General features: G+C 35.3%; 1 protein-coding gene across 3 annotated transcripts in view; it reads left to right on the top strand.

Moving 5' to 3' along the window:
• The first annotated feature begins 1,489 nt into the window (after positions 1-1,489).
• Positions 1,490-15,134, top strand: part of LOC144967287 (palmitoleoyl-protein carboxylesterase notum1-like) — a 69,130-nt gene continuing 55,485 nt past the window's right edge. Inside the window, exons 1-2 of one of the 3 annotated variants that reach the window (XM_078904342.1) lie at positions 1,490-1,597; positions 8,576-8,927. The gene's annotated coding sequence lies outside the window, so the exon portion shown is untranslated. Of the gene's footprint in view, positions 1,710-8,405; positions 8,928-15,134 lie in introns of all 3 variants that reach the window. The other 2 variants (XM_078904340.1, XM_078904341.1) reach the window with 2 other exon arrangements.

The following is a 15,134-nucleotide window of genomic DNA, read 5'->3' as shown; positions in this document are numbered from 1 at the left end:
AAAAACAACCCAAAACCAAAAACAAAACAAAACGAAACAAAAAAAAGATGACAAAACAAACAAAAAACAAAACAAAAAACAATTTTAAAAAACAACAACAACGAACAAACAAACAAACAAACAAACAAACAAACAAAAAACAAACAAAACCGAAACACCGACGTGTGGGCCCTACATACATATTTGCCAATAAGTGCACGTGCGAAACACGCAATCACGTAAAATTGAAGCAGCTAAAAGCCAATACTTTGCCCTATCAAAACATCTTTCGTAAACGGAACACAAGAATAATTCTGCAAATTGCAAATTTTGCATGCTTATTTGCAGGAATGGACAGTTTGATGTTACACAGCTTACTTTTTAAAATTAAGGTTTTTTTTGTCAACTATTGGCTTATATGCCGATAAACTAAGCGTTAATGCTTTATTAAAAAAAAAACCAAAACAAAACAAACAAAAAAAAAAACAAAAAAAACAAACAAAACAAATCAAAACAAAACAAAAAAAACAAAAAGCACTAAACAACTCCCCTTTAAAAAAACCCCAAAAAACCCCCAAAAAACAAAAACAAAACAAGAACAAACAACTCCTCCCCCCTACCCAAAAACAAAAAACAAAAACAAACAAAAACAAAAGACAAACCCCAAAAATAAACCAAGAAAAATTGATAATAAAACAAAACACAAAAACAACAAGAAAAAAAGAACATAACAAAAAAAAAACCAAAACAAAAACAAAACAAAAAAACAACCCCCCCCCCAAAAAAAAAAAAAACAACAAAAAAAAAAACCCAACAAAAAACCCCGAAAACAACAACAATAAACATAAACCAAAAAAAAAAAAAACAAAAAGAAAAAAAACCCAACAAAAAACAACAACAACAGACAAACAAACAAAAAAAAAAAAAAAAAAAAAAAGGCAAGGATGCTCGATCAGCGGTAACAGGTGACGCAAAGATAGATGGAATGATTGGTGATTCAAGGTTCCAGGAGTATCTAACATGAGCAGCTTAGAAGAACAGGAAACAACGCATGATTTTTAAAGTCTATAATAAGATACAATGACAGAAATTGATTAATCAAGCTAAGTGTAAATATACCAACAACTTGAGCTTTGAGCTTGTTTTTATATATAGCGCAATATACACTAAACGTGCTCAAAGCGCTTTACACTTTACAGGGGGTCCCTGGCTAACAGCAACACCAAGGACTCAACTATGCGCCGAGCGAGGCTCGAACCCAGGACCTCCCGATTCGAAAGCGAGTGTCAAACAACTAGACCACATAGGTACCTACGTATTATTTTTAAAAAGTAAATTGATTATCTATTGTCTAATTTCAACATCAAAGGTAGCGGCGGAGTAAGGGGAATTATTCCATTCATTGATAAACAACGGCAAACCACGGCGCACTTAGCGACGGCGGCAGCAACGTCGATGACAGCGCGGCGGTGGGCAAAGAGCGTCAAACGGAAACGCTAACACAAACGGCGTTGTGATGATGGTGTCTGCGAACTTACCACACTGCTTTTCTACGGCCCTGCCTCAACTCGTCGCTCTCTTCCATTCCTTCCTTCATCAGTTCTGTTTCATGTTTCAGGTGGCATATTATATACTTTGATGCTGTCTTTTACAACCATACTAATCAGATCTCTTTAAGTCAACGACTTTTACCTGTAAAATAGGCAATTTTAGATCCTGTTTGTTGCGTGGTACAGTCAACCTCTTGTTCATATTCTCATTACTGCGTATTCTAAAAAAAGAAAAGAAAATACATGCTAAACAAAATTAACAAAAACAAAAATTTGGCCAGATAATTCGAAGAAGTCTCAGGTTTGAGAATCTTTGACAAGATGAGGGTCATTTTAATCGATCAATATTTGAATTACGAGTTTTCAAGCCCAAAATTAAACTTTTTTATTTTTTCATTTCCATGAGTCCGACATATTATTTGCTCGATAAATCTGGCACATTCACGTAATTGGGATTAGAAATATTTAATTTACTATCACAAGTGTCTTATGTTTGCGAATTTGAATTATAATATCATTGAAACTCATATAAATTACATTTTTCCCGCCTCTCGCTGAATTACATAAGTTCTATCAAACTAACAAATTGATTTATAAGTCCAGTATGAGTTTCAATTTTTTGTTTTATAGATTATTTAATGTTAATTTAGACAATTCATTCCTTGGATTACAGTGGAGTACCTCTATATCGACTCATTATTGAATACATCATACTATCCACATCTGTTCTGATGTCAGTTTATTTATCCACACGTAAGATTCTACCAAACAATTGTTTATATTTTACAAATATTTTTATTGTTCAACTGCCAATGTCTTGTCAATTCTGCCGTATGCTTAAAAATAAATAAATACGTATTTAGAATTTTGGCCAGAAAACTCATCCTTCAAATTTATATCGTCGATTAAAATAACCCTCATCTTGTCAAAAACTCTCAAATCTGGCACTTCACGACGGCAGTCCTGAGAGTTTTTGACAAGATCTTACATTTTAATCTATCGATATTTGAAGGAGGAGTTTTCTGGCCAAAATTTAAAATACGTGTTTTTTCCTTAATACGCCAGAATTGCCATCAATATTAACCTATGTATTCTCAGATTCATATTATAAAGGCTTGATCTGAGCTCAAAACTTCAACCATTCATATTTTGTCAGGTGTTTATTTCTCTACGGCTAAAAAAGAAAAATTGTTAGAAAAATGATTTGTTTAATTAACCTCTGTTTAACAGAGTATTTACAAAAAGTGTTGATTATTTATTCAAAAAAATCGTTTGTTGCAAAACGTTTTGAGCTCTCCCTATAACAAGATGCTTCAGATATGTGCGCGTTCTTTATTCTTGCGAGCTTTGATCATCAAAAGATCAAAAAAGACAGAGGACGCCTAGCAAGAAGTGTGTGTCCCTTTGATTGTGGCTTTTCTGAGTGTGGGCATTGAATATCTCGACAAACAAGCAAGTCTTTGGATACCAGTGCATCTGAAACTAAATCCGCGGCTTTCAAGTTAAAGACTGGATTCAGTAGTGAGGAAAAAAACAAAACAAAACAAAACAACCCCACTATAATGTAGAATTAAAATGCCATTGTCATTTTACAAGAGGTGATAAAAAATCTAAAATTTGTATTATTTCAAGGTGTAAAACTAGAAAATTTAAACTAAATTCCTGAGTTCATCGTATTGATGCTATTAGGTAAAATAGTCACAACATCAGCCAGTCGGATTTTACGTATCAACATTCAAATCCACGTGTAACCTTTTAACGTTTATATTCTGATTGCTATAGTTTAAAACTTGAGCTTTTATATAGCGCAATATCCACTAAACGTGCTCAAAGCGCTTTACAAGGGAACTAATCACCAAAATTGCTGTCTAAAAACAATAACAAATGGCTGAGTAACGTCAATTAGTTATAATTGGAATGGCATTCGATTTAAATGAAACAAAGAACAAAAAACCCCCCAAAAATCCCCCCCCCCCAAAATACCCCCAAAAAACCTCCCAAAAAAAAAACAAAACAAAACAAAACAAAACAAACCATACAAAAAAAAAACAAAACAACAAAACAACAAAACAAAAACAAAAAACAAAAACAAAAAATAACAAAAATACAAAAACAAACAAACAAACAAACAAACCAGCAACACAAACAAAAATAAAAATATTTATAACATTAGTTCTGTCAACCGATTAAAGAAAGGATCGAAAAATAATTGAATTCATTAAGATACGAATATTATGATTAATGTTTGTCATAATAAAATACGATTGTGATGTATGACGATTGTTTCAATATCATGTCATGAAGGCACTGAAAGGATATTATCTTATCCTAGTTAGCGCTTTAGAAGATACGATAAGAAGAGTAGAAGATAAGGTAGAATTGGATTCAATAGTCTGATGTCATGTCGCCCAGCAACGGCAGCCATCGTGATTCTTAAACAAAGAAAATCGGTACTTTTTATTCTTCATGCTGGCAGGAACTTTTCATATGTCTTGTGATCAGAATGTGTAAAAGTCAAAACATGATCAGATTTTATAATGTTTTTTTCCCCCTCTGGATACGCATTTATGCTCGTCGGAGAAATATTTCATAAGGGCGTCCGCCATAGTTCCGATAGTTTAGAGCCAGTTACTAAGTTACCATGCGTCATTACGAATAAAATGACGTTACGACTGTTGAAGCGTATTAAGTCTTGTTTATAGGGACAAATAATATAATATTATTAGTAATGCCTTACTTTGGAAAAACTTATGTTTTAAAATTTGGCCAGAAAACTCGTCCTTCAATAGATATGGATCGATGTAAATGATCCTCATATTGGAAAAAACAAAACTCTCAAACATGGAACTTCGAGAAGTCCCAGGTTTGAGTTTGTGCCAAGATGAGGGTCATATCGATCGATATTTGAAGGACGAGTTATCCGGCGATTTTTTTTTAAAAACATGGTTTTCTGGAGTACGGCAGTTAATTACGATTTATCTTAAATTTAAAGTTGAAAAAAAAAAAAGACTCGTGCTAAGTTCAAGTAGTTCTTCAGAGCCATTAGGCCGTAGCCATCGTTAAGTTATAGCCTGACACTGAAACCCAAAAAGACTGGCATTTTGACGTCATTATTTCTTTTTTGCACCGCCTAGTGAGTTTTCGCGTAGCCATCGTTAAGTTATAGCCTGACACTGAAACCCAAAAAGACTGGCATTTTGACGTCATTATTTCTTTTTTGCACCGCCTAGTGAGTTTTCGCGTAGCCATCGTTAAGTTATAGCCTGACACTGAAACCCAAAAAGACTGGCATTTTGACGTCATTATTATTATTTTTTTTTTTTGCACCGCCTAGTGAGTTGTCGTTAGTAGTGCTCATGGAAACAAATGGCCCCATTGGTTGAACTATTGAATACAATTCACGATTTTGTTTTCTTTTGTGGCCAAAGACTGGCATTTTGACGTCATTTTTTGGTCATTGTCAGGCTACAGATAGTTCGAAGATGACGTCACTCAGGTCTTTGTTATTATTTTTTGCCATCCGCGTTTATGAGTAATGCTCACTGAACTGTATTAAGCAGACTATCAATATTCATGGATACACACAGCTTTGTGTGTTGATCCGTTATACTTCCGGATGGAAATGTTATGAGCTTCTTGGCCAAGCGCATACTATTATAAGTTAACGATGTCTACGATTAGGCCCATGGAGCCAGATTTTGCCCAGTTTCCATCATGTAACGGACCATAGTAATTCCTACGGTTAGGATGTTAGTCTGGGAGCAGTGCGGCTCAGCGATACAGTCTTTGCGTCGTACCCGTAAAGTACCGAGTTCGATCACCTGCCGCTGCCCTGTGTGGCCTTCAGCAAGTCACCTCACCCTAGCTCAATTTGCGGCGCTGCCCTGCGGCTGACACTAGGGTTATTCCAGTTTTCCCTTGGAGACAAATTTCCCCCATGGGACGAATAAAGGGAATTTAATTAAATTTATTTTATTTATTTACCTCACAGTACTTTCCGCCAGATCGAACAGGTCCACCTCCCCAATCACAGCTGGGTGAACAAAGGGGTCAGAAAACAAAATATCGACTTCTCTCGGGATCGATCTCGGTCACTTTGCGTGTGAACCGAATGCTATACCAACTGAGCCACTGGGACCCCTTGCGTTAAGTGTTTTATTAAAAAGAATGAATATAGATTCAATGACAGCGAAAAGCCAAGATTTCACCTTTTTTAAAAACATATATCGTTCAATTTCTTTTTTTTTTTTTGTTTTTTTTTTTTTGGCACGCCGAAACAATACAATTTTGAGGTGCGGGTCACAAATTTGTTTGGAACTGCATGTCCAGATGTGACAAATTAGGGAGCAGGCACTGGTGTGAAATAAAAATCTGGAAAAATGTGTATGAAACAGTCCCAGGCAAGGACAGAGAGAAAAATACAAGAAAAAAAAAAAAACCCTCTCAAAAATTCAACCAGCCTCGAGGCAGGGATATTTTCCCCCCTTACTTTTTCTCTCTGCCTTGTCCGGCACTGTCTCTTCACACTTACTTTTTCAGTGTTCTATTCATGTCTAGATATTGGCATGTTCAATGATGAATCATTGTGCTTTTTAAAAAAGGCCAATTAAAAATTAGAGTTATTTTCTTTAATCAAACAGACAGAAATTCATTTTCTTGAACAAATTGTAATACTATTACCATCATAGTGATAGGTTATAAAGCCGTGATCACACCTTCTACTTTTCCGGTTCCAAAATCATTGGAATCAGTCCTTCGGAGCAAAAATAATGAATTGAATAGGCTACATATTGAATCATACGATGACATGCCTATTTTAGTAGCAGGATGTATATACGCAGATTCTTGGGATTATGGGATAGAAAAAGAGCGAGGATGGATGATCTTTATTAACGACCAGCATATATTTAGACTAGAAAATAAGAGGCCATCAATCTGAAAACAGAAAATCAATTACACATGGTTTGTATCCAGTCCTTCTGAAGACTGGTTTTACAATTCCATTGAGATTGGAATCAGTTTTTTTTGACGTCACACATTTTTTTCTCTTCCCCCCACCCCCAAGAACAAAAAAGGTGCACATTAATGTATTCGCGTATCTAGCTATCTAGGAAAAAGCCGAAAAGAATTGGTCAATTTCTGTAAAATTTCAATTTGACTACAATTGACGAATTAAAAAAAAATTCAAAGTGAGGTTGAATTTCCATTCAAGTTTTGAGTTTGTTTTCAATTTTCTATTTCACGTCATTAAATAACAATGTGAAATTGAATGTAAGCTTCAATTTAATATACGAAAACAGATAAAATGGACGTTTCGAGTTTCCCCTTTATCTTGTTTTGTTGATAAAGGGGAAACCCGAAACGTCCATTTTATTTGTTTTCGTATATTAGATTGAAGCTTACATTCAATTTCACATTTTTATTTATTTCTTCTAGCTTCGAGCAGTAAGATTTACATTATTCCACGTCATTGGACAACGAGTTCAAATCATAGTGGAATGGTTGTGTTCCCACTCCTATTTTTCTAAGTTTGTGCTACCTGACTGCTCCCGACGTGCACACTATTTGCAGGTCTGATAGCCCAATTCATTATGTAATGGAAATCTAAAAAAAAAAAAAGAAACGACGCAAAATATTATCCATTACAACAATGTTAAACTAGGCCTATATTCTGGTTCGAATGTCAGACCTGCATGTGTGTACCCGTCCGCCGCTCCTCATTTCTTTTGATCCAAGAACACACTCACACACATACACACACAAACACAGACACACACACGTACACGAACGTGTGTAATAAATATCGACTGATATCAAAGGGACTTTTGATCCATCGATCTCCACGTATCAATGACAAGGCATCTCTTGTGCGTTTCTTTCAGCTTTGCCGAATATCACCAAGTATAACCAAAGTGTTTTGATCTTAAGCGGAAGCGAGGCACGATCATTAGTATCTTGTATCCGTTTGAAGATTGAAGTCAAAGAAGAAAAAAAAAAAAGGAAGCAGAGAAACAAAATACGCATAATTCTACCTAATTATACACTCGATGGCGACGACGCACGGCGCGCAAGAAAGCAGAAACTAGTGAGCATCCAATCACGAGGCTAGAAGGTGTCTCGTGACATTCCGCGCGCAAGATCGCTTGGGGAAGGGATTTCGGATAATTCAAGTCGTGTGAAGTCTTTTTATTTTTTTTGGAGTATGGTTAGTTCGTCAGATTTTATTAAAGTCAATTATTTCATTATTTTTGTCACACTTAATTTATCCGCAGTAATTGAAAACTGGTTAAAAGCAAAGCAGTTTTTCCCGTTATATTTAGAGATAATCCATTATTATTATTATTATTATTATTATTATTATTATTATTATTATTATTATTATTATTATTATTATTATTATTATTATTATTTATTATTATTATTTATTATATTATATTTATTATTTATTATTATTTTATTGTTATTATTATTATTATTATTATTATTATTATTATTATTATTATTATTATTATTATTATTATAGAGGTAACCACAGTACAATGCCATAGCACATTCTATCTTTTACAATCGCTCGACAACATTTATTACTTCATATCTGCCGCACGATGGAAAACGTATTTTAAAATTTGGCCAGAAAACTCGTCCTTCAAATTATATATAATAATATATTGATCAAAAAGACCCTCGTCTTAGCAAAACCCCTTAAACCGAAGTCACCAGATTTGACCGCAAACAAGACCAAAAGAAAAAAAAAAAAAAGAAAGAAAAAAAGGAGATAAAGTTGAAATTTATTACTATACTTCCATTTTTATGTTACTATAGCAATTCAGTCATTTATGAAATAATCATTTGTTTTTCATTTTTCTTTTTATCAAGGTTCCTGTTTATATTATTGTTAGATAAATATAGACGTCTTTACGGAGAAATAAAACACAATTATCACATGAATTCCGAAACATGACAGAAGCTTGCAATAAGAGATTGGAAATATTATAGTTCTTGATTTGAATATTTTGTGTGTTTCTCTTTTTTTGGGGGGGGATTAGGTTCGAAGTCACACACGAAGAAAGGAATTTTAAAAAATAGTTCCAACCACCAACTGCTGATTTGCATAGATATATTATTATTTCTAAGGCAAAATCATTTTGTCATTCTGTGATTGAAATTTACCATTGCCGTGTACAACTTTACAATTCAACCATGGAGTATAACTTGAAGATACTGTGTGAAGACCCGACTTAACGATTTGGATAAAGATGAAAATAATGGTTGATGATATAATGAAGATTGGAGCCTTTATGATGACAGTGACGATGACGTCAAGGGGAACGACCTTGACCCCGTCACCTGGTACGTAGGGAACGACAAAAGAACCGTCAGAAATCACAGGAACATAATGTGAGTATATTACGATACTTGTGAGCTATAGCATTTAGTTAAATTAGATAAAATTCGCTTTAATAAGTAAAATCTATTTACCTCCCGATCTACTAACATACTTCCATGTCTGCCTATCTGGCAACCTGCCTATCTCATTACTTACCTCCCTTCCTAACGTCGGTTTGTTTGTCTGTTTGTTTGTCTCTTTGTTGTCTATACGTCCACCCATTAATCATTCCATCCATCTATCAATCAATCAATCTCTCTATTTGTCTGTCAATATATATATATCTATCTATGTATCTATCTGTATGTCTGTCTTCCTGTCTATCTATCCATCTATCTATCTTTTATTACTATCTGTCTATCTATCTATCTATCTATCTATCTATCTATCTATCTATCTATCTATCTATCTATCTATCTATCTATCTATCTATATATCTATCTATCTATCTATCTATCTATCTATCTATCTATCTATCTGTCTGTTTGTCTATATATCTCGCTATCTCTCTATCTCTCTCACTCTCTCTCTCTCTCTCTATCTATCTATCTATCTATCTATCTATCTATCTATCTATCTATATATTTATCTATCTGTCTGTTTGTCTATCTATCTCGCTATCTCTCTATCTCTCTCACTCTCTCTATATATCTATATATCTATCTATCTATCCATCTATCTATCTATCTATCTATCTATCTATCTATCTATCTATCTATCTATCTATCTATCTATCTATCTATCTATCTATCTATCTATCCATTTATCTATCTATCTATCTATATATCTATCTATCTGTCTATCTGTCTGTCTATATATCTCGCTATCTCTCTATCTCTCTCTCTCTCTCTCTCTCTCTCTCTCTCTCTCTCTATATATATATATATATATATATATATATATATATCTATCTATCTATCTATCTATCTATATATCTATCCATCCATCCATCAACCCACTTAACCACCCATCCATCCATCAATCCTTCGATATCCACCCATCCATCCATCTATCCATCCATCTCTATCTATCTATCTATCTATCTATCTATCTATCTATCTATCTATCTATCTATCTATCTATCTATCTATCTATCTACGCCGCCATCACCACCGCCACTACCACCATCCATCACTACTGCTGCATCTACTACTACTACTACTACTACTACTACTACTACTACTACTACTACTACTACTACTACTACTACTACTACTACTACTACAACTACTACTACTACTACTACAACAACAACAACAACAACAACAACAACTACTACTACTACTACTACTACTACTACTACTACTACTACTACTACTACTACTACTATTGATACCACTACCACTATTCCTACTCCTACGACTACTATTACAATAATACTATTACTACTACTACTACTACTACTACTACTACTACTACTACTACTACTACTACTACTACTACTACTACTACTACTACTACTACTACTACTACTACTACTACTACAACAACAACAACTACTACTACTACTACTACTACTGCTACAACAACAACTACTACTAATACTACTACTACTACTACTACTACTACTACTACTACTGCTACAACAACAACTACTACTACTACTACTACTACTACCACTGCTAGAACTACTACTACTACTACTACTACTACTACTACTACTACTACTACTACTACTACTACAACAACAACAACTACTACTACTACTACTACAACAACAACAACAACAACAACAACAACAACAACTACTACTACTACTACTACTACTACTACTACTACTACTACTACTACTACTACTACTACTACTACTACTATTGATACCACTACCACTATTCCTACTCCTACGACTACTATTACAATAATACTATTACTACTACTACTACTACTACTAACTACTACTACTACTACTACTACTACTACTACATACAACAAACAACAACAACACAACAACTACTACTACTACTACTACTACTACTACTACTACTACTACTACTACTAACAACAACAACAACTACTACTACTACTACTACTACTACTACAACAACAACTACTACTACTACTACTACTACTACTACTACTACTACTACTACTACTACTACTACAACAACAACAACAACTACTACTACTACTACTACTACTACTACTACTACTACTACTACTATTACTACTACTACTAGTACTACTGCTACTACTACTACTACTACTACTACTACTACTACTACTACTACTACTACTACTACTACTACTTCTACTACTTCTGTCATTATTGGCCTTTTTATTCTTATTTCATCATCATCATCATCATCATCATCATCATCATCATCATCATCATCATCAGCAGCAGCAGCAGCAGCAGCAACAGCATCATCTTCAGCATCATCTTCAGCATCATCTTCATCTTCATCATCATCATCATCATCCTCATCGTCATCATCATTATCATCATTTTCGTCATCATCATAATCATATCGATTAAAATGACACGGTTCCATTCAACCCTTATTTCTTATGAGAAGACTTTTCCTCCTCTGCCGTACTCCGGGAAACCCCATATTGTAAAATTTGGCCAGAAAACTTGTCCTTCAAATATCGATCGATTTAAGTGACCCTCGTCTTGGCAAACAAAAAAACTCTCAAACCTGGGACTTCGCAAAGTCTCAGGTTTGAGAAGTTTTTTTTTTTGCCAAGATGAGGGTCATTTAAATCGATTGATATTTGAAGGTCAAGATTTCTGACCAAATTTTAATATATCGGTTTTTCTAGAGTATGGTTGAGTTACCTCGTCTTTCCGCGTGAAAAGATAAAGGTGATCGCTATTTAAAGACATTTACATTTATTTAAAGACATGCATTCAGTTTAGAACGGTGAATACATAGATTCTTGCTTTCACATCCAACACCCGCTCCATACATTTACACTGTTTCCACATTTGACAAATGTGATTTTGTGTAACATTGTGACGAAGGCAAAGGGCCGAAACGTTGTTTATTTTATGTTGTCCCCTTATATATGAGTCAAATTTACTCACTTTATCTTTTCTAATCCATAATACATAGGTATACAATTTTTAAAAAACATAAAATTTTATTCATTCTAAAAGAGAATTTGTCTATCTTGAGAAAGTGGTCCGGATAGCTCAGTGTATAGAGTACTCTCCCTCAGTTTACCTCGGAAAAAAATTGTAATATCGCTTAGTAGGCATCATGTCTCTTCCTACATGTTACGTGTTGCTTTTGTTCATGGATCACTTCTAAGGCGCTTTGAGCACGTTTAGTGGATATTGCTCTATATAAAAGCTCAATTTTTTAATTAATTTTTTTACATGCAAAAGGACAAAGATCGATCCCGTGTGATATCAGGATTTTTTTTTCTTCTGATCTACATCATAATCATATCGATTAAAATGGCACGGTTCCATTCAACCCTTATTTCTTTTGAGAACACTTTTCCTCCTCTGCCGTACTCCTACTCCGGGATGTGGTATAGTGGTATGACACTCGCTTTCGGATCGGAAGGTTCTGGGTTCGAGCCTCGCTCGGCGCATAGTTGAGTCATTGGAAAAGGCTCTTTACTCACATTCTCTCACCACACTCAGGTGTAAAATGAGTACCTGGCCGTTAACAGCGTTGTCTTTGTCCGAAAATTGTAATATCGTCTAAAAGGCGGCATTTCTCGTCCTACATGTCAAGTGTTGCTGTTGACCAGGGACCCCTTGTAAAGCGCTTTGAGCACATTTAGTGGATATTGCGCTATATAAGAGCTTAATTTATTTAATTTAATTTATGTCCCCCTAGTAGTGATAATGTATTTTTACAGTGACCCTCATCTTGTCTAAAAGTCTCAACTCTGATTCATCATGGAGGTCCCAGGTTTCAAAGTTTGGACCAAAATGAGGTTCATTTCCATCGATCGATATTTGTACGGCTTAGTGGTCTAGTGGTATGACTGACACTCGCTTTAGGATCGGAAGGTCCTGGGTTTGAGCCTCGCTCGGCGCATGGTTGATTCTTTGGAGAAGGTTCTTTACTCACATTCTCTCACTGTACTCGGGTGTAAAATGAGTACCTGGCCGTTAACAACGGTGTATCTGTCCGAAAAAATTGTAACATCGCCTAAAGGCGTCATGTCCCGTCCTAAACGTTAAATGTTGCTGTTGGGCAGGGACCCCTTGTAACGCGCTTTGAGCACTTTTAGTGGATATTGTGCTATACTTTGATTGGTTCAAGGTGACGGTAAAACGAAATAAATACAGTAACTAGATAATACCATTGCTAATCATTGGATACATCTTGTATTAGAAGCTACGCGTAATGTAAGAAGCTTTCCCAATTTTAGAAAGACACCCTTTTTTCGGAGGTCCCTAACCCCTGGAGAGATGCACCACGTGACCAAAAATAAGTGGTCTATTGGTCTGACTGCGCCTTTGAATCAGAATGTCCTGGATACGAGAACTGCTCTGAGCGACAAATAGTTTAGTCCTTTGAAAAGGCTTTTTACTCACATTCCCTCAATGCACCTAGGTTAACAATGTTGTCTCTGTCGAAAAAAAATTGTAATATCGCCTAACTGGCGTCATATCTCGTCCTATATGTTAATTGTTGCTGTTGGCTTGGGACCCCTTGTAAAGCGCTGTGAGCAAAGTGTGTAGATATAGCTCTATATAAATGCTAAAATAAAAACTTAAAAAAAAAAAAAAACAATTCCGGGGTATGCAGTTCATCAACCAACTATAATAATTAATTAAAATTTTACTTTTGGTTCAAGGTGATGGTAAAACGAAATAAAAACAGTAAATAGTTATTAGCCTTGCTAATCATTTGATACATCTTCTTTTATTAGAAGCTACTCGTGTAATGTAAGAACAACAAGAGATGAAGTGAGTAGAAAATAGAAGCTTTCCCAATTTTAGAAAGACAAATTTAGATAATACGCTTTTTTCTGAGGTCCCCGACCCCTGGAGAGGTGCACCACGTGACCAAAAATAAATAAGTAATGAACACCTGACGTCCAAAATGTTATTCTACACAGATGTACTGGGGGTCTGAACTGGCACATAAGTAGTCTGACTTATCTCCCCCTCGCATTCCAGACTATCGGAAATAGACACCGAGCCAGTTACTTTGGTGAATCCCTTTCCTTTGATCTTGGCTCGCCTGTTATTTGCTCAAATTTTGCCGGTGTTTATTATCAGCCGTGTGTTATAAACCTACTTAAATATTGGGTTCTGTGTAATTTAGTTCCTTTTATCAATTTGGTTCCGTTTTATTTTTTATTATTATTATTCTATTATTTATTTTTAAATGCAATTCATCCCCTCAAAACGGTACAACTATGTGGTCTTGTGGCATGGCACTCGCTTTGGGACCGGAAGGTCTTGGGTTCGAGTCCCGCTGTGAGCGGCGCATAATTGATAGAGTCCTCGGAAAAAGCTTTTTACTCATGGTCTGTCACCGCACACAGGTGTAAAATGAGTACCAGGTCGTTCAAAACGTTGTTTCTGTCTGAAAAAAACATTGTGACATCACCTAACAGGCATCATTATTTCTTCCTAAATGTTACGTTTTGCTGTTGGATAGGGAGTTGAAGGGGGGGGGGGGGGAGTCCATTGTAAAGCGCTTTGTTTAACCCGTTGTCAAAAAAAAATAAATTGAAGCCAATAACAATTGTGCCTATGTGGTCTAGTGGTATGACACTCGCTTTCGGACCGGAAGGTCCTGGGTTTGAGCCTCGCTCGACGCATAGTTAATTTCTTGGAAAAGGCTCTTTACTAACTTTCTCTCACCGCACTCAGGTGTAAAACGAGTACCTGGCCGTTAACTGCGTCGTCTCTGTCCGAAAAAAAATGTAATATCGCCTAACAGGCGTCATGTCCCGTCCTAAATGTTAAGTGTTGCTGTTGGGCAAGGACCCCTTGTAAAGCGCTTTGAGCACTTTTAGTGGATATTGCTCTATATAAAAGCTCAATTAAAAAAAAATATTTGCAAATCTGATCGTCCAAATCGTTATGGGCTATTTTTGTTATAATGGAAATAGATACTCTCAAACCAACACAAAATGTTGTCCATTTTCAACAATTTTTAAAACATGCCCATAATTGCTTTCGCTTGTCAGACCTGCGAAATACGTATGTGTACGCACGCTACTGCCCCTCCTTATATCATTAAACGAGAATTTTCCTAATCTACTCTCAAAATTACCAAAGGGGTTAAAGACGCAAT

This window comes from Berghia stephanieae, chromosome 3 (assembly GCF_034508935.2).
Source record: "Berghia stephanieae isolate SIO BIC M18660-M18661 chromosome 3, UCSD_Bste_1.3, whole genome shotgun sequence".
NCBI classification, from domain to species: Eukaryota; Metazoa; Mollusca; class Gastropoda; order Nudibranchia; family Aeolidiidae; genus Berghia; species Berghia stephanieae.
This window is presented reverse-complemented; position numbering and strand designations above follow the sequence as displayed.